The 27,548-nt window shown below is 35.8% G+C and overlaps 1 protein-coding gene and 1 pseudogene across 4 annotated transcripts in view; both read right to left on the bottom strand.

Moving 5' to 3' along the window:
• The window catches only part of Pdzrn4 (PDZ domain containing ring finger 4), a 390,589-nt gene that overhangs the window by 294,664 nt on the left and 68,377 nt on the right, over positions 1–27,548 (bottom strand). The window lies entirely within an intron of this gene.
• LOC147821486 (mortality factor 4-like protein 1 pseudogene) overlaps positions 5,574–27,548 on the bottom strand; it is a 73,121-nt pseudogene continuing 51,146 nt past the window's right edge. Inside the window, exon 1 of the transcript XR_015446908.1 lies at positions 5,574–27,548. This exon is cut by the window's right edge and continues 51,146 nt beyond it. The product of XR_015446908.1 is annotated as a mortality factor 4-like protein 1 pseudogene (transcript).

Raw genomic sequence — 27,548 nt, 5'->3', positions numbered from 1 at the left:
TGGTGTGAGTGTATCACCCAAGGTCTAATACATTGGAAGCTTGGTTCCCAGTGTGGTGATGAAATGAATGAAGTGGTAGGGAACCTTCAAGATGGTGGATCACTGTGGGAGCTGTCCCTGGGGGCATGGCCTCAGAGGGATTAACTTAGATCTTCTTCAGGGACTCTGAGTTAGGAGTCAGTTCTTGAGATAGAATTGTTATAGAAGAGCAATCCTTGTCACATCCTGGCCACCCTACCTGTTTTGCCTTATGGTCTCTCCAGCTTGTAAACATTCCTGTCAGGATGCCATCTGCCATTGGGTCCTCACCTAAAACAGAACTCTAATATTGTGATAAATTTTTCTTTGTAAGTCACTGAACCTCAGGAATTTTGTCATATTAATGACACTGAACTAACACAGCATCCTTTCCGGTTCCCAATGCGGCACAACCTTTTTATTTTACATGTAATAGTAGTTTAGCATGTACCATTTTCCTCAGGTACCTTGAACAGAAAGTGAAATGCAGAGTGGTCTTTCTAAAACACAAAATTTATCATGACTGTTTCCATGACAACGTCTAACCTCGCAGTTTATGACATAGTCCCCACATTTTCCCAACTTCTTGCCTCCTAGGTTGTTTTGAGACATCCAAATGGACCATGTTGTTTCAACTCCTTCGCCTTTCAATATGCTGTTCTCATTTGTCTGCAATGCCTGCTATACTCATCAAACTACTAGTCAAAGTCTCATATTTCAAGTCTTAACTACATGCTATACTGATGCAGTATGTTATGAAAAACGCAGTGAGGATGTTTATGAAGGAAAGTCAGGCAGTCTATCTAGCAATTTTCTCTTTTTCTTATTGCACTCACTACTCTCTACAGAAATTATTTGCTTGCGTTTCTTTCTTATCCATTGATGCGCTTAAGGTTACTTAGGAAAGGAACCCTATCCTTTTCATTTTTATTGTTCTGACATTTAGCAGAATATTTCTAAAGCATGTTTTCTCAGTGGAGTGAATATCAGGTGGCAAAGCCTGATTCTGTGGAAGATGATGAAAAGTCTCAGCTCTTACTCTCGTCTGTGGCTCTCCAAAGGCCAAGAGCACAGAATAGACGTGTCATATATCGGAGGTTCTGAAATGTACTGGGAAGACAGTGACAAGGCTTCTTGGGTGGAGTCATAATGAAAAAAACCCAAAAAACTTGATGAGCATTTCTCTGAAATAAGCATCCAATTAAGGTTTATTTTTAATTTTTAGCAAATACTTTTAAAAAGGAAGAAATTAGTTATTATTTGGGCCACCTCCTAAGTCACTTAACTTCTTTTGATCTAATATTTTTCATACAAGATTGGTGAAAAATAAAATATATAATATTGAACTACTTTGAGTCTTAAAGGAGACAGTAAGTGTCATGGGCTTTATATGCTTCCACCGTCTTATGAAAATAAACATAGTCATGTTTAGATCTCACAGCAGAATGACTTTCCTCACCTTCTGCACTCAGTAAAATCTCATTTTTCCCTTAGGACAGAACTTGTTTTGTGTGAAGTTGTTTCCTGACTTCATAAGAGAAAACTGCACTACTGTGTGTGCCTGTGCTCTAGTATCTAATGTCTGTGACCCTGACCTAGGGTGTGATATTTTGGAGACCTGAGTCTGTGTCTTGTTCATACTGGGTACCAAAATGAGAATTCGGTGAATTATAAATGTGGAGGTCTGGTACTCGCATATTTGTGAGACATAGACCCCTCTAGACTTCATATGACTGCTACTCGGAGTAACAGTGAAGATCCTGTCACCTAACATATTCAGAACTCCAAGATTACTCAGACTTTAGCCAATCTGGAAAAACAAATGCACTTTCTTAAAGGAAAACTGCTTTTGGTAGACATGTGATACCCTAGGTGAATGCTACAGCTCTGCAATCATCTTTTAAATCAAAGGCTCATGTACTGCCAGTATTAGCATTATTTTCAAGTAAAATTGCTGATAGGTAGCTAGCTAAAACTCACACAACATTTAAGTAATAATATATTAAATGATTAGCTCAACCAAACCTGTGGAAATCTAGTAGCATGTGAGGTTTCTAGAGGAAACATGTGTGTTCTTCAATGTTTTCATTGTAAGCACTCTTTTCATAAATGGACATATGTAGCTTTTGTTTTATATTGAGGTATAAACATTTCAGAATCTGGTTCACGGATAAGGAGAACTTCAGGGAAGCCTGTAGGCATACATGAGCCAGACTGGACATGACTGTGATCAAATCACAGGACAGCAGGGAATCACCCTGAGGCCGTCAGCACATAGGACTCTGGAGACTTTTCCCTAAAACATTCTCCTTTGTAATTATGCTGCATCCTCTTTTGCCAAGGGCATGTTGTGACTGGTAGTTTTGCTGATTTATTGGCCAATACTGACAATGTTATGAAAATGCACAACTTGAAGCAATAATTGTAACTGCTGTGGAGGTCTCCCTGAAGACTGTCTTTATTCTGCCATGAGTTCATGTGCTTCCAGAGGGTAATTCTTCAGATCTCTACAGGCTTCTCATAAAATTTTCCTTAAACTGTTATAGAATCAGGTTCACTATCTTCAAAGAAAGCTGATACGTTTATGTGTTCCAGCAAACTGACTCCATGAGTACAAGGGCTAATAGTATGATTAAATACGGTAGCTTTTAGATTCCTAACAAACAAATGTATATATATATATATATAATGATGATCCCTATCAATAAGCTTGGACCAATCATGAAATCAGACCAGGTCTAAAATAGCCTCTTCTCAAGGACAAATATTCATTGTATCTCAACATGTGACTTATCCTTTAGGACACACATGTAGGTTGACTTGGATCACCTACATTTGATATCATCCAATATAGATTGGAGAAAGACTATAAAGTGAAGAGTTGATAAACCAAGAGTTATAAAAGTCTTTATTACAGATAATATTGTCACAAGACTATGATAGGCACTAATTAAAAGAAAAACTTTTAACAACAAGAAAATTTCTTCCAAATCTATCTACGAAAGCACGAATGAAAAAGATTAACTTTCTTTAATGATTATGAACCTGATTCTATAGCAAATTAAGGGAAAATTTTATTAGGGGTATATAGAAATTTTGTGGCTCTCAAAGCAGCTTTACATCTTTAATCCTTTACATCCTTTATTTTTTAAAAAAACTACAAAAATCATCCTCAAAATATCACTTAATGTGTGGTTTAACTGGAATAAGCACCAGTTTGGTTGGTTATATTTTGGTGAACAAAAAGTATAAGAAACAACAAAATTAATATTGACTATCTTTTGGAATAGACAATTTTATTTTAAAATAAAATGAAATACATAATAAGAAATGCATAATAATATGTTGCACACAAATTGCTCACTGATTTTTAAGATAAAATAAGAAACTTCAAAGAGATGCCATGCTTGAAGTCAGTTTAAATATTCTGAAAAAGATTTAGATATATGTCCACAAGTACATAGATACACAAACATATATACAAATCACACACATATATACACAAATACACATATGTGTAAAATATTCTATAAATTTCATAATTGAAAAGAGGAGAAAATGTTTTAGAACAAATACTGAACTGTGAAACTTGGTGCTGCACATTTTAAATATAGTACAGCAAATAATGCACCCAAAGTTTAAAGTTAATAGGTCACTTTTGGAGAAAAGCCATGGAAGATTCAAAGAGGTAAAACTGGCTGTTTGACACAACCTGAACAATAACTAAACATTTTATTTCCAACCTAGGATTGTGAAATTCAAACAAATCCTGCATTCTCTTGACCCACATTGTGTTGTCTGATTTGTAATACCTAAATTCTGCTAACCATCTTGTTTTCTTTTGTTATGCTGCAGTGAAAAGAAGAGTTTGATAACCATCACTCATAAAATAGCTGTTGCATTTAGCTTTATCTTTTGTTTTGGTTATAATTTATACTATGAATGAATAAAATAAGCCCTTGAATTAATTGAGATATAGAAACTTCTAAATGATGTACAGAAAGGGAGAGAACTACCCCAATAAACATCCCAATAATGTGGTTTCACTTTTCTCTAAGGATGATATCCTTAAAACTTATTTTTATATCATTGTATCTTATATAAAAATCATAAAGTCTATTCATATTTTACTTGTACCATACCTAAAATAGAAGCAACAATTCTCATCAAGACAATACTACAGTATTCCACTGGAGTGCTCGCTTCGGCAGCACATATACAGTATTCCACTTGTATACAGAAGAACAAAGGGATTTTTCAAACACTAAAATTTGAGAAAAGCTAAATATATTAAATACAAAACAGTAGAAAACCTAAACACGGTACCTAGAAAGCAAGATGGCGTATTGAGATGGATATGATGCCTGTCTGTATTTCCTTTCTCATAATTTCTACCTCCTCTCCTCCCCCTGCTTGAAAGAAAACACATAGCCAAATATTCCCAATAACCTCACGGATGTATGAGTTTAGGAAATATTTTCCAGTAATCATCTATAAGCTAATAACTGTCAAAGGTCAGTGATGATATCAAAAATAAGATCAACACTTAGAACTGGAAACAAAAATAATCTATACTGATAAGAATTCCTCTTGCACATAATACAATACTTTCAAAATAACAACAACCTCTTTCACCTTGCCCATGTTCCTGTAGATAAACAGAAGCCATGACACAGAACTCCTGTTTTGATAACCTTGTTCTCTTGAGTTCACTGTCATTTCAAGTTCTGGGTCTGGAAAGACAATTTTTTTTCCCCTGAAGCTTTCAATAAAGCACAGTCTTAGAAGATATAATAGCTCTGAAGGATCACAAAGTTATACTGCAGAACTACGTGAAGTTTTCATAATGATCTCTGTGTGTAGCTGACCAGTGTGTGAAAGGCCCTAGGGATGGTTGACAAATGTGTTATGGATATAAGAGGGAGAACTCTTGAGGCTGTTATTTCCATAACGTACAAATATCCTGAGGCTACAGGAATATCTTTATTAGAAGTCATTTCTCCAAGAAGAGATAATGATCATAGAGGAAAAAATAAAACCTATGTATTATGAAATATTCCTAATACATGTTTGATTTTAATTGAGGGTATTTTGGGGTGTGCCAGATAACTTATTGAACCATTTCACATAAATATTATATGCATATATGTTATGTGTGTGTGTGTGTGCAATACCAAGTGAAATTATTGAGTTAATTCTTGCTACATTTCAAACATCATTAAGCTGTAATTCAGGAAAATTGTCAATTTTGGTACTAAATTTATCAGACTTTATGACTTTAGGTTACCATTTTACCATATGTATCTTTGTTTCTTAAAACAAGCATGTATGATTACAAGTTTATTTATTTCAAAAGGTTTTAGAAAGCCAAAGAAAATATGTATTAAAACAGTGGTTAAAAGCTCTACATAAAAGCAATGTAGCTTTATTACATAATATTTCCTTTTTAGGATATAGTACTCTCTAATGTATAATATTATAACATATAACAATAATATAAGATGCTATATAAAATATGATACAAATAAGTAAGTACATAAATTAATAAATATTATAAGCTTCTTCATAGTATACTGGTAGAAGTGGCTCAGATACGAAAATAGAGCAGTAAAGACAGATGTACAAAGTCCATTTTTAATAGGATATAGTGATATATACCTATTTTTGAAAGATATTTGTTCTTCAAAGCATAGAATTATATTATCTATCAAATATTGCCATTGCTGTATAGAGATGAAAAATACATTGTACAGATCTCAATATATCAATATGCTTAAATGGCTTTTAGTGACCAAATTTCTGAATCTGTTAATTGTACAACACAAATACACAGTGAAATGTGCTTTGAAAACTAACTCAATTTTAAAAACACAAAAGTATAGTAGGATTATTTACAGCTGATTTCCAACAAGGTTAAATTGAAATAATTTTAATACCTAAATAACTAGTTGGAAAGTTGTATTCCTTAAGAACCAGTATTTGAAAGGGTACAGCAATTCTATCTATGAATAATACTGATGTAGAAGGTTATAAGGATAATATCTAAGCCTGAGAATCAGTAAATGTTAATAAAATAGATTATAAAAGAAAAGCAAAATCTGGGTCCCAAGCAAAAATTTCAGAAATAAGTGTCCAGAAAAAAGCTTGACTGTAGAAAGTTTTTAAATTCCTCTCTGTAGCTTTTTCTCTCAGCATTACACTGTGATGCCAAAATCAAAAAACAAAAAACCGCTTTAGAGGAAGTATTTTACAAATTGCATGACTGCATTTAGGGCTTAAAGTAGAGAAAATGGCCAACTCTATTTTTAATAGTTATTTGCTATATTATTTTATACAATGAAGAGGTCCTCTAAGAAACAAAGATGACCCCTGTTCATTGTTCCTAATAAAGAATGCATGGGCCTCCTTGGCACAGGCTCATAGAGCACTATCTGGATGATGTCAGAACATAAAGTACTAAAGAACAATAGAATTGGAAGACCACTATCTTTCCAGTGGTATGGATGGGAAATCAGATGCTACTGTAATTTGTGTGCCATTATTCATGATCATGATTTTGTTTTTCAAGACCTTATAGGCTTTTGGAAGAAGATTCATGTCTCTATTCAGCTGTGGGACAATTCTCTCATTCCAACGATAATTTCTTCTCTCATTTTCCTATTTATCCTTTTACAATCACATTAAGGATATTTCACCCTAATTTAATTTTCTGTTTTTGTTTCTGCTTTAAGAGATATTGAAATCTTTATTTTCCAGATCTCATAATAGACTTTTTAAAAAACTGCTTTGTTATCTTGTTTTTAATACACTCAGGCTCTGCCTTTGTTTCCAAGTATTCCTCCTACATAGTGAGGTCTGATTCCTTAAATCCAGGTTTTAAAGAAGATAATCAAGTTAATGAAGTTTGAATCATTTCTAGTTTAATAAGGCATTTAGTTTCAAAATCACTCTATTTTTATAATATTTTAAGTAAAACAATTTTAAATGTTAAATATTTAAAATGAATATTTAATACACTTATTTAATTTCTCATTTAATGCACTTCAAAAGACATAACAATTCACATCAGTTTGCTTTTATTTTTATCCTTTGAAACCAATCTTGTCATTTATAATTCATATAAAATTATTACCAGAAATTAATCACTTTCTAGAGAGAGGCAAGTCAGCCAAAGTTGCCAAAGAGGTAAGTTAAACAAACTACATGACAGCATGTAGTTTGCATACACAAAATAACTTTGTGGAGTGTATTTCACAGATGAGAAATGATCTTTAGGATGGCAAGTAATGCAAACAGCAAGTGTGCTAAAGGCAAGACCTGCACTCATGACTCCAAAGGTTCATCCTTCTTCCAAGACTACCCTGCATAGAGAGGAGGGAATTTCAACGGCATGGAAAATTAAGGTGAATATTTTGCCCATGAAACTTATACTCTTGTGACATAAACAAACTATAGAGGGGGAATACTATAAAACTCTCAGTGTATTTATGCAAACACCTTCAAATTAATCCAAGCAACACTGTTGTTTATTGTTGTTTATTGCATAGCGTGTCTTTTTAGACTACTTATGAAAAGGGAAGACAGATTCTTGCTTATTTGTAATGGTCATATTTCCTTGCTTTGATATTTAGCATTAGAAACCTGTTTTATTGGCTTTATTTTGCAGTACTGTATCACTCTTCATGACATCTAGAATGAATAATTAAACAGGTAACTGTGAAACACTACTGAAATTAATTTTAAGAGGACAAATGGGATCAGGGAACACAGCATACATTGCATTTTACTGAAAACACCTTCAGCCATTACACTAAATAATCCATGTCAAATCCTCTGGTAATTTCTAGGGTGATTTCCTTTTGCCAAGATGAATTATTTCTGCCACTTGGAGTACAACATATTACAGATAATGCATTAGTGGTGAGTATGTTTTTCAAAACAGGAGAATAGTTAAAGATTCTAAAGAAATCTGCCAAATTGTTGGCACTTTGCCATGACATTCATTCTGCCTAGCAGGGAAAAGTGGGAGGAGCCACTGGCTTCTGACCATCCCTGGCCATAGTTCTTGACAAAGTGCGAACACAGGCAGGGAGTTCGAATTGTAGGAGCTGGGAGTGGGGGAAAAAAGCAATAGGCAGTTGCTTGAATGGATGAGGTTAAGCTTTATAGAGGCCGTAGCACATGCAGTACTATGTGTGCCTGTTAGTTTTCCTCATCAGCCCTGGGAAGCCAACATTTCCCAAGATATCTTGGGATATCTAGGTGGGGCTCCACTGGTAACTTCCGGCTGACAGAACGTGGTTGACAGTTATCAACACCTTTCCCAGGCCTGGCCACGAACTAGTTGCAGTGACCTCCACTGTCCTTCCCACTCACTTCCACCCTGCCCAGACAGAGCAGCCGGAAGCAAAGGACTCAAAGAGGGCAGAGAATCCACAAAATGCGAGGACCTCAAGAGTTCTGAGCCATAGCTCAGAAATAAGCCCCCAAGTAATGTTGCCTAAGCATGAACATTCACAACAGAGATTTTTGGAATGAGAAATACATAGTTAGTGAGACTCAGGGGTTGTTCATTAAAATCTTTAGCCATTTTGTTCAAATACAGAGTCTAAAACATTACTTATAATGGCCTGGTATAAGTACAACTCTCTGGGTTGTTGATTCTTATTAAAGTGCACACTTAATATGCTACACCATTCTCCCAGTGCCTTAAGGAATATGGTCAACAGGTCAGATTCAAGCTTCAGCATACTTAGTTTATTTCAAGAGCTAAGAAGGAGTATCACACTTCCTAGTCGCAGCCAAGGTAACACCATGTATACTCAAAAAGTGAATTTCTGGGTTATTTCTTAGGAATATTTCTGTCCTAGTTACTTCCTTCATTGCTGGGACACAATACCTGCACACCCACAACTTAAGGAAAAAGAGGTTTATTTGGCTCCCATTTCAGTCCATATTTGCCTGGCTCCCAGGCAGGCCAGGAGGCAGAGGGGCATGGCGGACAAGATGTGAGAAAGGCGGAGCCAGGGAGGAAGATAAACTCCTCTAGGCTATACCCTCAGTGACTTTTCTCCTCTGACCCACTTCCCAACAGAAAGTCAGCTATCAGCCCCCATAATCAAATCACCTTCCTAAAGCCCCACCTATGAGCACACAAGGTGACGTGTAAACCATACAGTCTATTCAAACAGCAGCAAGAGGAAACACAAATGCAGTCAGGATGGGTCCTATCATGCAAGAATCAAATCAAGAAAAAAATTCCCATAATGAAAGTTGTAAGTGAATACAAACTCTTACTACATCTTTATCTCCTTCTTCTCTGGCCTTTGTACTTTTGCTATTTTTTCTTCATTTGCATGCCCTGCACATGTGTTATCCACCAGCTCTTTCTGCATGTGATCTCTAGGAAGGTCAAACTTTGTAACAGTTTTTCCCCCTTTGCCAAGGATTTTTGAGCCTTCTAGTAGGAATTAACAACTCTCTCTAGCGGGTTCCTTCAATGCTCTTCTGCCCATTTTTCCCTGCCTCTCTATTCAGTCTAATTTATAATTTCACAGTTTGCAACTATAGATTACACCGCTTTTTTGCCTAAGAACCATTATGCCTGACTCACCTTATTCTCTAACCCTCAATATTCATGCTTCAATTTTTGCTTGCATGTCTGCAATTGACTGCCTCACTTTTGCCAAAGACCGCCAAACACTAGCTCAGGGATGGTGAATCTATGGCACAGTGCTGCAGTTTGTTATCACTGAACACTCTAGAAGGTTCTCCATTACTGACCAGCTGAATATAAATGCCTTTGGTCTGATTCCCCCATGTTAGCAGACTTCTGACTGTCTTATTTCTGGCTTCTTCACATACTTGGTGCTCGGGATTTTTCTGCTGAGACTCTCAGCATAGGCTGAATTTCATGTAGTAGATTTGATGTAATGGGGTGCCTTCTTGCAAATATGATGGATGTAAAAGAGGCCCTTCATTGGGCAGCAGTAACTGTGCCTGTTCTACCACAGACCTTCCTTGCAGTGTACATGAAGTTGTCTTAGGCCCTTTACAACCTTATTCTCTTCCCAATCCCTGTTCATAATATTTGAATTAATGAAATGTACAAATCAAGGCTCATTTGTTCTCATCTCAATAACTGTAAGCATTACTTGTCTATATTATATTCAGCACCTGATGTGTTTAAAGACTTATTTTTACTCTGAGAGATTCAGGATGAAAATACTTTTATAACATACACATAAAGACTATTTATTGGATAGTTTCAAATCCTCCAGAAACTGTGAGGATCATTATTCCCAATTTACAGATAATGAAATTGAGATTCTATATATTTTATATAGCTACCAAAGGAGAAAATTGAGGCTGAAATTCAATCCTAGGTACATCCAAGAAATGCTACAGTGTTCTCAAATTCTTACATGTAAGCATATGTGAAGCAGGCTGTGACTTTCTTGGTTCTCCCATTTAAAGTTTACATTTTATAAGAATTTTTATTAGAATAAATGAAAGGGTTTCTGATCATTAATATCTGAGAATATAGTGTCAATGACACCTATAATATTTCTAGAAACCAAGTAAAATGGAATTTTAGTATCTTTATGTTAGATCTGTACAAACAACATTTAGAATTTGATGGACAACAGTATTTGAATATCTTGGAAATGTTTCATAACTTGCATCACAGACTTTATATTACCTAAGGATAATTGTAACATGTTAAAAAGAAAAGAAAATGAAGGAATTGTGGAATTACTTTAGAAACAAAAAAAATATCTCTTGCTTGCTTTGTCAAATTGAAAGAGACAAATCAATTCAAGGAATATTAAAGAAGTGAATAACTCAGATAAAAATTATAATTTTATTCAGGAAAATGTACAGTTGAAAGTGCTAGGAAAAGTAATGGATAGTTGATAAGACTATGAGAGATGAACAATTATTTGTTTTGAAGATTTTTGAATACTTATTTTGTAAGGATCACGGTAAATATACAAATTATTAGACATGATCAATTTAGACATGATCAATTTCAGAATAATTATTCCTTAAATGTTCTGGGATACTGGAGTTTGTATTTCTCAAGACCTTTTGCCCAAGTTGAAGTGCTTGCATATCTATCAGAATGTATCTGTGAGCTCTAGAACACGGTGTATGAGTAAGTGCACTTTTTTCCCTAGGATTGAGGGGTTTTTTTCCCTAAGATCGAGGGTTTTTTTCCATATATATGTGAAGGTATTTTCCAGATTTTACATTTTTCTAAATAAAACGACAAAAGCGATTGTATATGAAATGTGATAAATCAGTGTCCTATTTACTTTTTTAAAAAGTATTATGTTACACAGGGATTAGCTTCAGAATTTCTGCATCCAAACAGCGGACATCTGCATACAATCATTTTAAGAAAAGCCTCCACTTGGAGTGTAAAATTCCCTATTAAAGAGTATTTGACATTTTGCTTTGAATTTTTTTATTTTTAAAAAAACTCACATAAATAAAAGTAAGGGAGATGCAAGTCAACCACAGTGCTTTAAATCATCTTTCATCTGAGGTTATGGTAGGGAAGCTAAGAGGATTCTATTCCAGAAAGCACAATGGATAAACATCAAATAAATCTCTGGCTACACATGAATCCAAAGGACAGGCCTTCACCAGCTCTTTCTGTGCACCACAGTAGCCTCTCACAAATAAGCAGACACATTTATGCATAATATTTGACAACACATCTTATTAGTATCAAAATTTCCAATTTTTATCAATAACTCTTAAGAAGCACTGGAGACCTCACTTGCACCATGTAGTCAAAATTCCACCTCCTTCTCTAGGATGTCCTCACAAAGCAAAAGGAAGAGGTAAATTCTCGGAAAGGACTTTGCACTGCTATTTTCTTCACCATCCCCAGTCGCAAGACGAACAGAAGGGATCTGTCTCCAAAATCGCTGTCACCATAGTGCTCCGCGATTTCCTAATCCCTGTATCGGACTGCCGCAATATCTTCTGTGGAGCTAGCTTTGAGGACCCGCTGGTGCAGAACAGAGACCAAACAAGCCCCTTGGAATGTAGCAGGCCATCCTGTACCTTGTGAGCTGCATCCGCTACATATTTGCTTCCAAATGAAGTCAAGTTGATGTGGTCTAAAAGGCCGTGCATTACAAAAATTCTGGTTTTCTTAGAAATTGGCCATCTTCCAGCAGCTCAACTGGCATGCTCCTCTCAATAGCCCCTGCAGTTGTCTTTCAGTGACATGAAGGAGCAGTGGGCATGAACTGTTATTTCCCGCCTGTTTCAATCCAAATATTCTTCAGGACTCATTCATGATCTTTTGGAGTTTTTTTATTTTTTTATTTTTGGTACTGGGGATTGAACCCAGGTCCTTGCGCTTGGGAGGCAGGCGGCGGAACCACTGATCTAAATTCCCGGCCCCATTCACGATCTTTTGTACAAAAAGCAAATCCCCTCCCATTTTGATTAATACGCTCATGGATTAGAATGCACTATTATTATAGTTTTATGACTCTAATTAGTTTGAATATTTAAAACAGGCTTAAATTATAAACCATACTTTTATGGTGCCATAAATGGCACTGAGTGGATACACCAAATCACTGCTGTCTTAACTGTTTATGGATCAGCCTCAGTTGAACATGTGGACACTTAGATAAGACAGCAGAGGCTTGAGAACAATCTTACACACAAAATCTAGTGCTATTACTTTCGCAGAATTAATTTCTGTCATTGTAACATAAGAAAATAAGGACACAATGAAATACATATCTCACTTCCTTCAGAACAGCTGTTATTTTCTACCAGGTGTGTTCTTATACATTTTTCAGATCTTTGTTGCCACATGAGGAAATTGTAAGGTGTCAAAAATTCGAGTGTATATTGGTAGCCAAAAGAATGGACTACAACTGGACCTTTTATACATATATAAAAATAATCACCTTTGCTGTGATTGTAGGGGACAGCAATACATACAGAAAGTTTGGATCATCTAACAAAGTTTATGTAAACATGCTTCTTTAAATCACATAGGTACAATCAGTTGAGATCAGCTACCAAGGGACTGGTTTGTTGCTATTCAAAGCATACAAAATAATGATGAACCGATGGCCATTGAAGCTCCAAGATACAAGCGTATCTGTATTTCTAAGAGGATAAAATAAGAACAGTAAGGACTTATTGATTTCTCATCCATGCAAAGATAACTGAGAAGGCAGGGTGCTATCACTTAGAACAGGTGCATGGGATTACAGAACAACTTTTATTTTTAAAGAGACACCACACCATATTGCAAATAGAGACACAAAGAAGAACTACCTTTCCAATTAGGACATAATCAACCACTCCAGGCTATAAAACAACAGGAGACATCACAATATTGATACCTGAGAAATACTGCCACTTGTTATCTAACCATATTGCTCACTCAAAACATTACCCAGGAGAATCAGAGCCAGACTAAACACTTCAGGAACCATCTAGAGCCGTATGGCACACTATTCTTTCAGACCTCAGGAGTAAAAGTTAGCCAGAGCCTACTGACATACTAAAATGATTTATTATCACAGGGCTGAACTAATGCATTCTGCTTTACAACTCTCCTGGCAGTCTAGGGGAGAGGCTGCGTTTATTACCTACAGTACATAATGCCCGCTGAAGAGCTCTGTATTATTCATGAGGCTGCCTTTTTTTGTGCCATCATAATGCTGATAAATTATGAAAAAATGCATATTTTATTTCAATTTATAACATATTGTTGTATACATATCAATAGATCACATTGCACTAGGCAGAGCGAGTGTTATTGCTGACAGCTGTTGACATGCTTCGATAAAACCCAAACAAAGGGCTTCCCTGATAATCCTAACTCACAACTAGCATTCCAAATAAAAAGCTACTTCTGGCTCTCGTGATATTTAGAGGAGATTTACAGAAATGTCAGCACCACATAAGGGAGAAACTTGAGCAAAAGCCCTGAGAGATGTGTAGTTTTCTACCCAAATTCACTGTGGGGAGAGAGGCCTTCTATACTCAGCAGTAAGGCTCTGGTAGAAAATGTAGGTCTGCAAGGAACAGAAGTCTAATTTATGAAGGAAGATTTCTCTCAGAGTTTGCTATAATTTTGTCTTCCTTCTCTTTCTCTCCTTGCCTAAAGTGGGGAAGTGCCTAATTCTAAAATGCATTCTAAGATGAAGGGTCCTTTAAAAAGTCTGGAAATTTTCCATTAAACTCATACTTTTGCATTTTTCAATTTTCCAACTTATTTTCACATGAAAGTACACTGCACAGCCAAGTGGTATTCAGATCTTTGCAAATAAATTTAGTAATTTCCTTTTTTTATTCCATGTACTAAGGGATAGGTTAATGTAATGGATAAAAGCTAATTTGTGGGTAATTTATACATTTAATAAGGGCAAGTTTCTTCTAGACATCAAGAATCCAGTGGCTACGATTTTGAGCTGAAAAAGATCTTAAGAGCTCAGCAGTTTAACTCCTGCATTTTACAAATTAAAATTCTGAGCTCATGAGATGTGTGCTCCAGGTTACATCTCTAGCAGAGCCATGTTTAGAATGCAGGTTTGTCTCCTAATTTACTCTATATTCCAAGGACCCTTTCTGAAGTTTAAAATGCTTATTTATATAGAAGAATTTTAAAGACTTAAATAATGTTTGGATATAATTACCTATTTCTGGGATTCACAACACCAAACGATGTCATTGCCTCCTCAGTTCCTCAGCAGATGCTAACAAGGAGCAGGCTATCCAAGCTAGCTAGTATAGATGTGGTTTTATTTCTGCTAGGAAAATTTATTGGCTAAAAAAAATTAAACGGATGCTGTCACTTCTGAAGTAGATATCATAAAGACTATTAAAAGGGGGTATAAAATATTAAGTTAGTATAGGTATAGCACAATGAGCCATCTATTTAAAAGTGTAAGCAGTCATCCTTTTGTGTGACCAGTGTGTGTCACCTGGGCCATCAGATTCATTTACCACTGTGAGATGGATCCTAACTGCTGCTATGAAATGAGGGCTTCTCACTGCCCTCTGGGTCCTCTGCAAACAACAGCAATGCCCAAAGCAAAGACTTCTAGTGAACACCCAAACATTTACTCTTCTTGCTGTTGACACATCTCTCAGATGTGTCATCCAGACCACTGCTTGTTTCTCTAAAACCTGTGAGAGGACCAGAAATGCTATTGAAACAGCCTCAGCTTTCCTGCATAAAATGAGATGGCAGGATGACCACCGGACACCCACCACTTCACAAAACTTAGCATTCGTGCCCACTTTCTGATAGAGACTAGGTCAGCGATAAGCTGCAGAAAAATGTAAAATGAAAGAAGAGAGAATGTCTCTAAGAAAGTTGGGAGAGCAGAAAGTGAGAATTTACCAGTAGAGAAGAAGAAATTTCAGAAATGTAAACATCCCTTGTTTGGGTCTACCTCAGAATTTAAAAGTCTGACTTTAAAGGTCTGACTGCTGATTTCCTCCAAATAGGATAAGAGTCCTATAGACTAATGGGGAAGGATCTTTTCAAAATTTTAAGTCTTTTTGGGCACTTTGCAGGTGCCATTCTATTTACCATTACACAGCCTCTATGTAGCCTGTTCTCCAGACTGGTTTTGCATCTCCAACTCTATTTCCTTATCTCAACAAATCTTTTTTCCTCCATTCAAAACATTAGTATTTATCCCAAAATAGTAAGCTGCATGATTTTTACATTTTCAGTTTTAAAAAATTAACACAGACTGGGGCCAGATCTAGTTGATATTCTCACTTGATGACACAGTGATTTAAGGGAAAGAACGGAGGAAAAAGCCTTCTCTAGAAGAAGCCTAATAGAAACTCATTCAGTAACAGTTGCTCAAACCTATAGCTGGGGATTAACCTTTATCTTTAACTACCTCAACCATCATTTTTAACACATTGAACATCTGATGCTTCTCATTAAATTTACAAGTGGTGTCAATATTCTGTCACTTTTTGGGCTTTAAAAACTATTTACTTTGTGTGAAGAAAATCAAAGGTAAAATGATCAGACACAATATTTTGACAATTTTGGTTCCTTTTTTTGACCATTTGATTTTCATTCTCAAATAATTTTGAGCTGTAGGGAACCCTAGAAGCCCTTCTAGTTCAACATTTTAATTTTATAAAAGGCAACTTAGATTAAAAATGTTTCATTTGCTTTAAGTATGAAAGAGTAATGATTCTCAAACTTTATCAACTAAAAAAACTACACATTCAAACCAGAATGTGACTAATTTTTCACTGCCCTTTAAGGATCACCAAACAAGAATCCTAGCATATTGTAATTGTTATGCCATCAAGTGAGTTTTTAAATATTTAAATTTGTTATTTTATAGACACATAAAACATCATATATATATATATATATATATATACACGTAATGTTCTGTTACATGTTTGTTGTTTATGTTGCTTTACTTTTTATGTCACAGAAGTCCTTCTGGAGGTATAAATGCAGCAGAATGCTTAAATGGAACCATGGAAACTTTTCTCACTGCTTTGGCTCAAGGCTCACAGGCTGAGACAAGGGATGTTATCCCTGCATCCTGAAGTAAATCCTTGGCCATGAAAAACCTACAAAAATGGTGTCCCCAAACCAATACTGAGACCATTCATTCATCCATACTTGGAGGATGTTTAGAAATTAAGAGAGGTGAAGGAATAGGATGGGGTGGAATTTCTTTGGCCGGAGCCACTGGAAAGAGGCAACATCTTCCCTTTGTGCCTTGAAACTTGAAGACAAGAGGCTGCCAGCCAATGATGGGAGGTTTAACTCTAACTGAAATGGGGGATTTTTATTATTATGAGAATATCTTTGAAATTGAGAGACTATTTCATCCCAAGCACAGAAATAACTATCCAGCCTGGCTGGGTTTTGGGGATCGTGGAAGGAAACTAATGCTTTGTATTGTACCAAATTGAGTTCTGCTCCTTTCACGTAATCATTACACCAAGTGATCCTTTGTGAAGTCCATAAACCTGTTCACTTAACAGACTGCTACACTTAACTAAAAGGTGTACATTAACCCATCTCAACCATTAACCTTCTGCAACAAAGAAATTAAAGTCTCCTTGTATTTGGTGAAAATCATAGTCCTAGACAAAAAAATGACAACTTTCTTTGAACAACATCTTGTGGATATTTTTCTCCCATGACATCTGAACATAACATGAGACTCAGCTTGGAGGATTATCCTCTGGGGGGCTTATAAAAAGCCTCCACCTCTTTCGTTCTTATTACCTTCCAGGTCATGCATGTTTCAAAGGGTAAAATGATTTTAACTTTGAGTACAGCCAGGCAAAGAGAAGAAAAGAATTACTCCAGTGTCCACGCAAACACACTGGGTGCCCGGGTCTGTGCTGACTTATAGCCATGGCTTTTAAATCTAAGAGCACCATTAGCATAATTGGCTTTTGGATCAGATGGAGCCCATTAGCCTTAAATTCCTTGCTGAGGACTAAAATGTCTAACTAATATCCTCTTTATTCTACATTACCTTTCACTTGTTCACATAAATTATCTGTCTTCTAGACATAGAAAAAAAAAATCATAGTTACCCATATGGAACCTGTGTCTGTGTGTGTGTGTGTGTGTGTGTGTGTTTATGAATTCTATCTGTGGCTACTAAAGAAACTGATTTCCTCTCTAACAAACATTGCTTTTTCTACACACCAAAGAGCAGTGGAGAGTCCTCAGTTGCTGCAACAAGAGTTGTTCACCAACCTTATTCCACTTGGAGGCTTCAGCAGTAACTCTAGATTACTGTCAGTGCAGCCGGCCTTGCTGACCAATCCAGCTATTCTGGTCTACTGAGGCATTCATCCCCCACCAGACTAGGTGAGCTCTCACCTGGGTGAGCATGAGGTGAAGAAATGGCCAGGTCAAGAAGCCTGGCCATCTATGTGTAGTCTCCATACCTGAATACACAGCTGAGGTCTCAGTGCTCAGAATGAGAGCTGCCTCTCCCCTCGGTGGGAAGACTTATTTACACCCACAGTGGCTCCCGGCTACAGCATCCATCCCATGCTCATGCCCATTTTATTTTCAGCAATAGCCTTGTATGGAGAGTCAACATGATTTCTTATGTTTGGCATTATAAATTAACTAAAACTCCGTGAAAAATGAAAAGATTGCATTTGATGGGAAGCAGGGCGGTAGGGCCAATTTCAGATGTTTGGTTGCCCTGCCATCTACTGGCACATCTTGGGAATGCTTCAAATTCCTGTGCACTCTCAATATTGGGATTTTTTTTCTGACATTTTCATTGTTCAACTGAATTTATGGGGTTGAAGATTTTATAAGATTGCAAGTTAAAAGAATATATTTCATTGCTAGGAATTAATCTTTTTAAAATAAATTTTTTTATTTTAGAATACATTCAGACTTAGAGAAAAGTTCTGACTATATAAGAGTTCCCTTATACCCATCCTGTTTTGCCCATTGTTCACATACCGCATCAGTGCGAAGTATTTGTCACGTGAACCAGTAGAGATGACATTATTAATAATTAACTGAGAGCCAGTTCTTGTGGCTGTGGATACAATATATCCAGACAAATGCAGGGGGCCAAGCACGGACGGATTGTAAGAGTAGTTAACTTTCCTGTCTGCCACTGTGCTTACCACTTTGTACACTATCCTGTGCAAAACATACAGATGGCATTATTGTTTTATTACCCTTCTTCCCAATCATCAAAACAAAAATTCTTATGATTCTTGCCTTATCATTAAGAGAAAATTTTATTCAAAGAACTTCTCATAAATTTATTGCAAGGCCTTAATCAATGAATACTTGGGAAACACGTAGCAAAGCATATGGCACATATTAAGCACAAATTAATCCCTGGGTCTAGTTGAGTCTATCAGGGGCAGAGCCTACTCCATAAATACTATCTTATACTCCTGCAGTGGGATAAGAAGAATCTTTAAAACACCAGAGAACACCCTATTGTATAAATTACTTTCTTGTATTGCTTCTGCTCTCTTACATTAAATTAAACCTCCCTCCCTTTCTCTCTTATTTCATTATTTCATTAGTACACAAACAAATGTAATATCTAAGTTTGTTGCCCTTGCCCTTCAAGGGCACAGTTTTGCCCATTGGGACTGATACCATTTGCACTGAGAACGTCCCAGGCTTATCAGACCACTCAACCTCTTCTTAGTAACTATGAAATTGCTGCTAGCCAATTACATCTACCAAGACAGCACTCTGTAAGTCTGGGATTCCCCATGTCTGGAATCTTTACCCAACTCTGAACTCACAAGGACTCTCATAGTCTTCCATACCCTCACAGCTCTCTGAAATCACCTTTAATTTCACACCTAGTTCATGTATTTTCTCTAAATTATTTCCTTAGCCTCAATTATAATCCTTTTTTAAAAGAAAACTTCCTTTACACATACTGAGATCCTTGTAATTAGACATTAAAATTTTCTCCCAATCTTGCAGCTGGTCCTATCTAGATTTAGATCATACCTTCTTTCACTTACTGTATATCTGTGGCCTTCTGTATAATAAAATGGTTGCTCAGATTCTGGTTTAATTTCTGTAGCACACCTTTATGAAATATTATGGGCTACAGATGCATCACTTAGCACAGAGCCCAGCATTTAGGGCTAAGGGCATGTAGCAGAGGAGATGCTGAACCTGGTAAGAGACCAAGTGCCCAAACTGCTCCTGACGTCATCACCACCTAGCCCGGCTGTTCCTTTCTGTGGATGTGCATGGGCGTGGCCCCTGTGTGCGCTGTTATCCAGTGCTCGGTGACTGGGGCGACACTGGAGTGACTTGGCTCACATGGCAAAAGAGAGGGCTCTGTGTGTCCACTATGCCATAGATTTGCCAGCATTGATGTGCTCTACCTCCTTACCATGTCTCTCCTTTGAGATGCTGCTTCTAGGTTTATTATTCCATCTATAGAAAATCTCATGCCAAAGACTTGACCATCCAATCATTTAGTAGGAAAAAAGAGTATGGATTTTTGGTAATGAAAAGCAAAATATGTTGTGATTTAACTTTTAGTGATATATTTCCAGTAAACTGATGAATATGTGATAGGTGATGATACTACCATGAAGCAAAGTAAGACAGTGCTGGTGAGAATGTTAGTTCGGTGAAGGTGATTGGACAGAAGCTATCTGAAATGTGAGCTTTTAAATCAGAGACCTGAATTAAATAAGGGAATGAACCACATAGTACTCTGGGATAACTGTCATTCAGCATATTTACTATTTGTCTCATAGTGGTTTCTGGAGGTACTTTGGTCCTATGCCAGTTGAGGTTCTCGGCTTCATCATGAATTAAAATGTACAGCATTTTAATCTGAAGTACAGACTCATGTAGTAGGTAGGCTACACACAAATACTTGCATATATCATACATATTCATGTATACATATGAACACAGGTATGCATCAGCTCTCCAGGCTGATACTAACCCATTATTGAGCTCCTGATTATCAGTCTACCTAATTATACCATCCAACATTTCTATCTGTATTGATTCAAAAAGAAACTGCAAATATTTGGTTGAATTTAGAGTATTTTTGTCTATTACATTTCCCCGATAGCTAGTCCAGTCATCTAGTACAAATGGAAGGGAATTAATCTTTAACTGCCTTCAGATATTTGTAGAACTTGGACTTGGGATCACAGAAGGTGAAATTCGAGCCACGGAACACTGGTTATATCAAAGTAGAGTAGGAAAAATACAAAGAAACACTTTCGGGCCGGGGATTTAGCTCAGTGGTTCCACTGCCTGCCTCCCAAGCGCAAGGTCCCAAGTTTGATCCCTGGTACCAAAAAAAGGAAAAAAAAGAAACACTTTCTAATGGAGCCAGCGATCTGAAGATCCAGCAGGCTGCTTTCAAAGGTTTTTTCTTTCAGGTTTCAGTGGAGTCCAGGGAACCACACCAGGAGATGATGTCGATGTCAGACAGGCCACAGGCAGCATTTAAAGAATGACTTCCAATGAATGTTCCTAAGAGTCTACAGTAATGTATAATTCTGAACATTGCTATCTCAGGATGCTTTCTTTCTGGTTGAAACCAGAAACTGTTCATCAAACATAGAAACACACTCAATGCTGAAAAGATTTTCTATATATAATTATCAAACCTATATACTTCCATTCAAATTGCAACTTAATGTCATGTCCATTTCATTTTAAAGACTCAATTATTTTAAAAATATTTAGCATTAAAGAAGTCAATAATTTAACCACACAATATACAGAGTGGTTATTGATAAAATGTATTACTAGTCTATGAAAAAAATCCTGACATTTTTCTAAAGGAAAATATCAGCTTTATACACTCTCATTAGGATGACCTATTTTTTGACAAGTGGCTACAATTTATTCTACCACTTACTGGTGATGTAGTTATTTCAGTCTAAATTTTTTAATATTCTTACTTAAAAGGTTACGTGAACTTAGCTTAAATGCCATGTCCCGTGTGTAAGAAGGCAGGACCCCTTTTATGACAAAGCCAAGGAAAGACAAGATGAACCTCATATTTCTGTGGCTGCTGACCAAGCTTGCCTTCATGGACTTACACTTTAGATCTTGACGCATTAGCAAAATGATAAATGATAATGGGATGACATTAAGACATAATTGCTGAACTAGTTCTTTGGCATCTGCTGCAGTGAAGATAAATCTAATGATAAATTGTATACATTGGGTGGTTTCTTACTTTCATCAGACATGTTTTAAAATCAACCACAGGTTTTGCTAGTGGAACTGACCAAAATATTTTATCAGTTAAAATACAATTTTATATCCAGTCATCATTTAGGTAGGTGTTCTACAAATTAATAAAATTGCTACCTCTAAGTATACTTTTTATTCAGTGAACCACCTCACTTACTGGTTTATGCATTACTTACAGAATCATGTCCAAGGTCACAAGTGTACGGATTCCTTATCACTCCATCCTCTGGCATGCCCTATCTCTGCTGCAGATATGACTAGCTATGGTCTACTCTCATGCCATACCACTTCATTCTCCTATGCTCAAAATTCACTGTTTCTTTATCTCAAAATACCCTTTCCTTTTTTATATAGCCTGGGAATTACGTTTTCAGGATTTAGTTATAATAGCTCTTACGTCATTACCTCCATTTGGGTTTGATCATGCTCCCTCTTGTTAACACTCTGTCTTCTACCTATTTCCATGGCTGTACTTACACACTGCCTCATGACTCATTTTCCTTCTCAGGTATAGCTCCTTCTCTGGACCAAGAATACTTTGATATTTCTATACACAGCACGTAAACAGTGCCTCATTGAAACATACATTTTTCGAAGAAATAAAATTAAGACAAATGAGCACTTAACTCATTGTTTATTTTCTACATCAATTATTGCCAAAATTTAGACTACTGAGCAAGGCCTAGACAAGTTCAAACAAGATGGCAAGAAAGTGGGACTTTCGGGAACTCCTGGGACCTGTTCTCACAGGTACGGAAGTTAATTTCCTCCTATGTGATTTGATTAGTGGGACTTTAATGTAACTTCTGGAAATTCAGAGGAACAGTCAACAGCTACTTTGCTATTCCCCTACATGGACACCAATTTAACCGCCTCTTATGCTTCTGCAGATGGCTGTAAGGGACAATGTGACAACCAGAAGGGAGAAAGGAAATAAACACTCTCTAAATGGATATGTTATGACAAAAGAAATGTGAAAGCTTCATCTGAGAATGGCAAAATTTTTATAACTTTCAAATTGGTGATAAAGTTTAAAATATTTTTCTAAGAGATGGTACATGAGCTTTGAAATTGAATCCACTGTTTTTCGAAAGAGCAGATTATATTTACTAACCACTCTGGCACTTTCACCTGTGGGAAGTTGAAAACACCTACTAGTGGAAGAGTATAGTTGTTGAGGCATTAGGCCCATTACCCTTTTAAGTAGTTGTAAAGATTTAATATAAGTTTCGACAATGAATAGGCCATTATAGTTACAATGTTTTAAAATGATCATGTCAAACAGGTCATGGCAGAATCAATATATATGGTCTATGAATTATATTTTGTATATAGTCCATTTAGGAATATTTTATTTGAAGATTCAGATTTTTAAGCTCCACTTAGGTTAGAAATGTTCATAGTTAAAGAAAACAAATTAATTTTACCAGATGACTTTACCTGCATTTACTACATATCATTAACACTTTGCTTTTAAAACTAAAAGAGGTTATTTGAATTTTGTGTTACTAAAGTGATATACAAGAAAAATGAACCAAATAATTCTTTCAATGGACATAGAACAAATCCTCAATTTTTATTGTTTTTTGTGAATTAAAGAAGTTAAGTGTATATTAACCATTCTCCTTCATTCCCCCCTCTCCAAGAAAACTATGAACTCATTATTTGATAATGAAAAAAGTTGCCTTTTTTGAGATTCTAAGAGAGGTTTATGTAAACATAGAAATGGTGTTTCAAAATCATGTGGTGCCTATGGTGTATTGAAACACAAAGTTCTTTTATGAGATCAAAATAATGAAAACATGGCCGGCTGCATGTGTTTTATTTCCATATTTTAGATATTCCCTAATGATAACCACAAGGTTCTCTGGGGGGCATGTATTTATTTTCAATGCAATTGTAACAGAATGAAAGGAAGCTTCAGCTTACTAACATGCTGCATTTCTAATAATTCCTTCCATCCACTTGCAAAAGTGAATTGTCACCCCTGATTTATGTTCATTAATCAAAATGGCAAATGCATGTGGAGTGCAGAATCAGGGACCAGGCTGTTGTCTGAAAATGTGATCAATCATCACTGATTGACATTTTGAGTTAAACTATACAAGAATGTGGAAAAACAGATGCTTCCTGGAAAGGAGAGAAAGGAAGTTAAAGGCCAAGAGGCTAGCACTTTAATTGGAAAGATGCAAAATATTTAAAGCACAATAGATTAAAAATTCTAAGTTTTGGAAGAAAACAATTATGCAAAATACAGGGAAGAGCAGTTTTTAAAATACTGCCTTTATGTGAAAGATATATTTAAAGTAAAACCTTAAAATGATGCATAAAAATTCTACCTGCAGTTGTGATTTAATAAGGCCATGAAAATAGGACTCGACCTATATTTTTGCACCTAAGGGAAAGCAGCTAAGTATAATGAGAGTCAGCTATTCATAAAACAGTAAATTTGGAAGATATTTAATGTAACCTCTCTCTACTTGGTGATTTGTATTGAGGGAAGGGGGTAGATTTATTAAATCAGTGTCTTTAAAAATCTCTAGATAAAGAGTAATCATTGAAGAAAAATGGCTATATTATTCAAACTGATGAGGTGAGAACATTATATTTTGAAGTATAAATATAAAAAAATAAGAAAATTATGTCAAAGCAACTTCTGTAAGTCAGAATTACTTATAATTCTACATGTAATGCTATAAAGACTTTAAATGTCATATTTCTAAAATAATAATTTCAACTTATAATAATGATGGTTTAATGATCAATCCTGTTATGTTGTCTTATGTTTTGATACAAAGTTGTCACTAAATCACCTTAAGAATTGTTTTCACTCAAAATGTTCTTTCCCCCTATATATACCGAGATTCTATACTCTCATATAGTATGCAAATAAATATTTTGAGACTCACTGAAGAAGTAGTGAATGAGTTTTGTTTCATTTCTTCCAATTGCACTATCCTATTACGATATAAAAATATCAATAAATAGTACAAAGGTGAATATGTTTATTATGAGGTTAATCAATTCATTAAATTATTTTACTAAAATGAAGGTAAGATAGAAGCAAATTAAAAGATTTAATTTCATACCTTCAGTGAAAGCAAGCAGCAATTTTGAGAAAGCCAAAAATTCTAGACACATTTTTAAAAGCAATTAGCATTTTGTTCAGAAAGCCACTTAAGTATTTTTGAGACTTAGTTCTCCTTACAATTTGAAGAACTAGTTCATCTTTAACCTTTTACAACTCCAAAATTTCTCAATCTAAATTACTATACATTGCTTAAATGATGGCCAAGTTTACAATGAAAAAATTAATCCTGACATAAAAAATTTTAGCTGATCAGAAGGCAATGCTAGATACATGAGGCCATTTACTTTATAGAAATTTTGGGGATGAGAAAATAATTATCAGCTACATTTGAGATGAGTAACTTGGCTGTTAAATGTGCAAAGCTGGAACCTGAATTCAAACTCAATTGAATTCAAATTCTTTCTACTGTATGTATGGACTCATTAGAATTCAAAAAACCAGAGAGAAAAATACACAAAAAGGATAGGAGGGAGAGGAAATGGAGGAGAAAGAGGAAAGGACAGGGGCAGAAAAAGAGGTATTTCATCTTAGAGGGTGTTTCACTGGGATTCTTGACGTTGTACACTAACACTGTGTCGAGGCATGTGTGTGTATCATATTGCTGCCTCTAGATCATACCTAGCAATAACATGACTTGGTGTCTTCCCCAAGGAGAATCAGTAGGTCTAAGTATAACAAGTCTTTACTGGTACATCCTTTATCTTCTTTTGTGCTTTAAAAGTTTGCTTTTTCATCTTTCCTTGAAATACTCCAGGAAACAATACAACTCAAGGCAAGAAATCCCTGCTTAGTGAACAACTTGAACATACAGCGTAAGAAGCCTCAGAGAAATTGACACTGGCCTAATGTCACGATTTTACGGCCAGTAATATTGAGGCTCTCAAATTGCTGAAATAAGTTGAAAACATTTTTTTAAAAAGTGGATATTGAATAATTTGTTTTACTTTGATCAGAAGTGTTCGTCTCTACTCTTGTAAAAAAGATTTACATGAAAGTCATCAGTCCTCTGTAATTGGGAAGGCATCAGAAGCTGCGTAATGCATACTATGGTAACAAGGTTCTGCTGGAATCAATTATGTTGGGCTGGGAGAAGCTATCTGCTTTCTGTATGATGCATAACATCCGGCTTAAATAGCATCAACCTTAATAAGCGGCTCGTAAGTTTCCATGCAGCTTTCTCTGGGGAAAATTTGTTATTGTCAATCAGCTGTCAAATGCTTATAGTATGATTAATGAATCATATTTAGTTGATTGACAGTGAAAGTCTACTTTTATAGAATGTGTCAATCACTTTTATAGTTGCTTTCCATTTTCATGGACACTACCAATACTGTTCTTAGCTTTAGAACCATTTTAACTCCAACTGTTTGCTGTAGGCCATTAACTACACAGAGATCTGAAGAAGATTTTATTCCATTTCTTTCTGCACTGCTCCAGGCCAAACCCAAATATTCTCTCTCCAAGCCCCAGAGAGCAGCTGGATGAAATAAACTATACATTTCAAATACAAAATTAATCACTGCGGTTTACTATACAGAATTTTATTATCTAGTTGATAATTCATAGGGCAGGATGCAAAGCAGAATGCCTTCATTTCATTTGTTCAATATTCCATGATTTTATCCTTCAATAATTCACTCTTCATATTCCTTTTATGGTCTTTACTCCAATTTAACTTGTATTTTTAAATTATGCCAACCTCTTTAAACATCATTAAAAGTAATAATAATATTGCTTTATAAAAAGAGGTTTCATTTGTCTGACACTAAAAATTTTACCCTATTTTGGAAAAGAAGGATATATTTAAGTGGATGTGATTTACTAACATGTCTCTCTTAAATTTCTAAAACCATATTTACAGTCAAGTTTGATAGACAACTATTTTTCAGGGAAAATGTCTAAGTTTTTCATACCTGGAAATAATTAAAACTATAAGAAATTAGGGCAGAAATCTGGGCCTAGCATCTAAATGATATATTTTTTTAACCTTTTCCTTTGGAGCCTGCAAAGTTTGGTCAAGGAAATTACATGTGTCCACAGCAAGCAGGTCTCTGTCCTTTTTTTCTTCTGCTGATTCAGGTGGGTCCAGGAATAGAACTGCTATCTTATTGGCCATGTGAGGCGACACAGGGAGAAAGACCATCACTTTTTGTATAAGATTTACTTCAACAGGTGGCTGTCACACTGGCAGGAATACTAGCATTGGTAACTGGCCACTTTCTGGAAGATTCTTTTTTTCTTTGGGGAAAGGGAATAACAGAGCAACTTTCTTACCTATCCCTTTGCCACAACTCTGATTTTTATTAGCCTAGAGAAAGGACTTTCTTTTTTAAAAATTTTTATTTTATTGGTACAATTTACGTATATAATATAATAACATTCATGACATTCATCATTGGAAATTTGTACCTTTGCATAATCTCTCTTGTTTCTTATTTTTCCCCCTTCCCCTGCCCTCCCTTTAACCCCTCCATCCCTCCCTGTTTACAAAAACTTTGTTTCCATTTCCTCATATTAATTCCATTCCCTTCTTTCTTACATTCTTACTTCTAAGGCACTGGGAAACCTGTCTCCCTTTTCTTCTGTTCCACATCTTAACCTTTGGCCTTTGGTTACCCCTTCAAATACAGGAATGGCACCAAAGTTTCAAATAACGTGTGGACCCCAGCTGACTGGTAATGGTTGGCT

The sequence above is a fragment of the Heterocephalus glaber genome, unplaced genomic scaffold, assembly GCF_053883595.1.
Source record: "Heterocephalus glaber isolate CG9 unplaced genomic scaffold, H.glaber_assembly_v1.0 deba00001733, whole genome shotgun sequence".
Classification (NCBI taxonomy): Eukaryota; Metazoa; Chordata; class Mammalia; order Rodentia; family Bathyergidae; genus Heterocephalus; species Heterocephalus glaber.
This window is presented reverse-complemented; position numbering and strand designations above follow the sequence as displayed.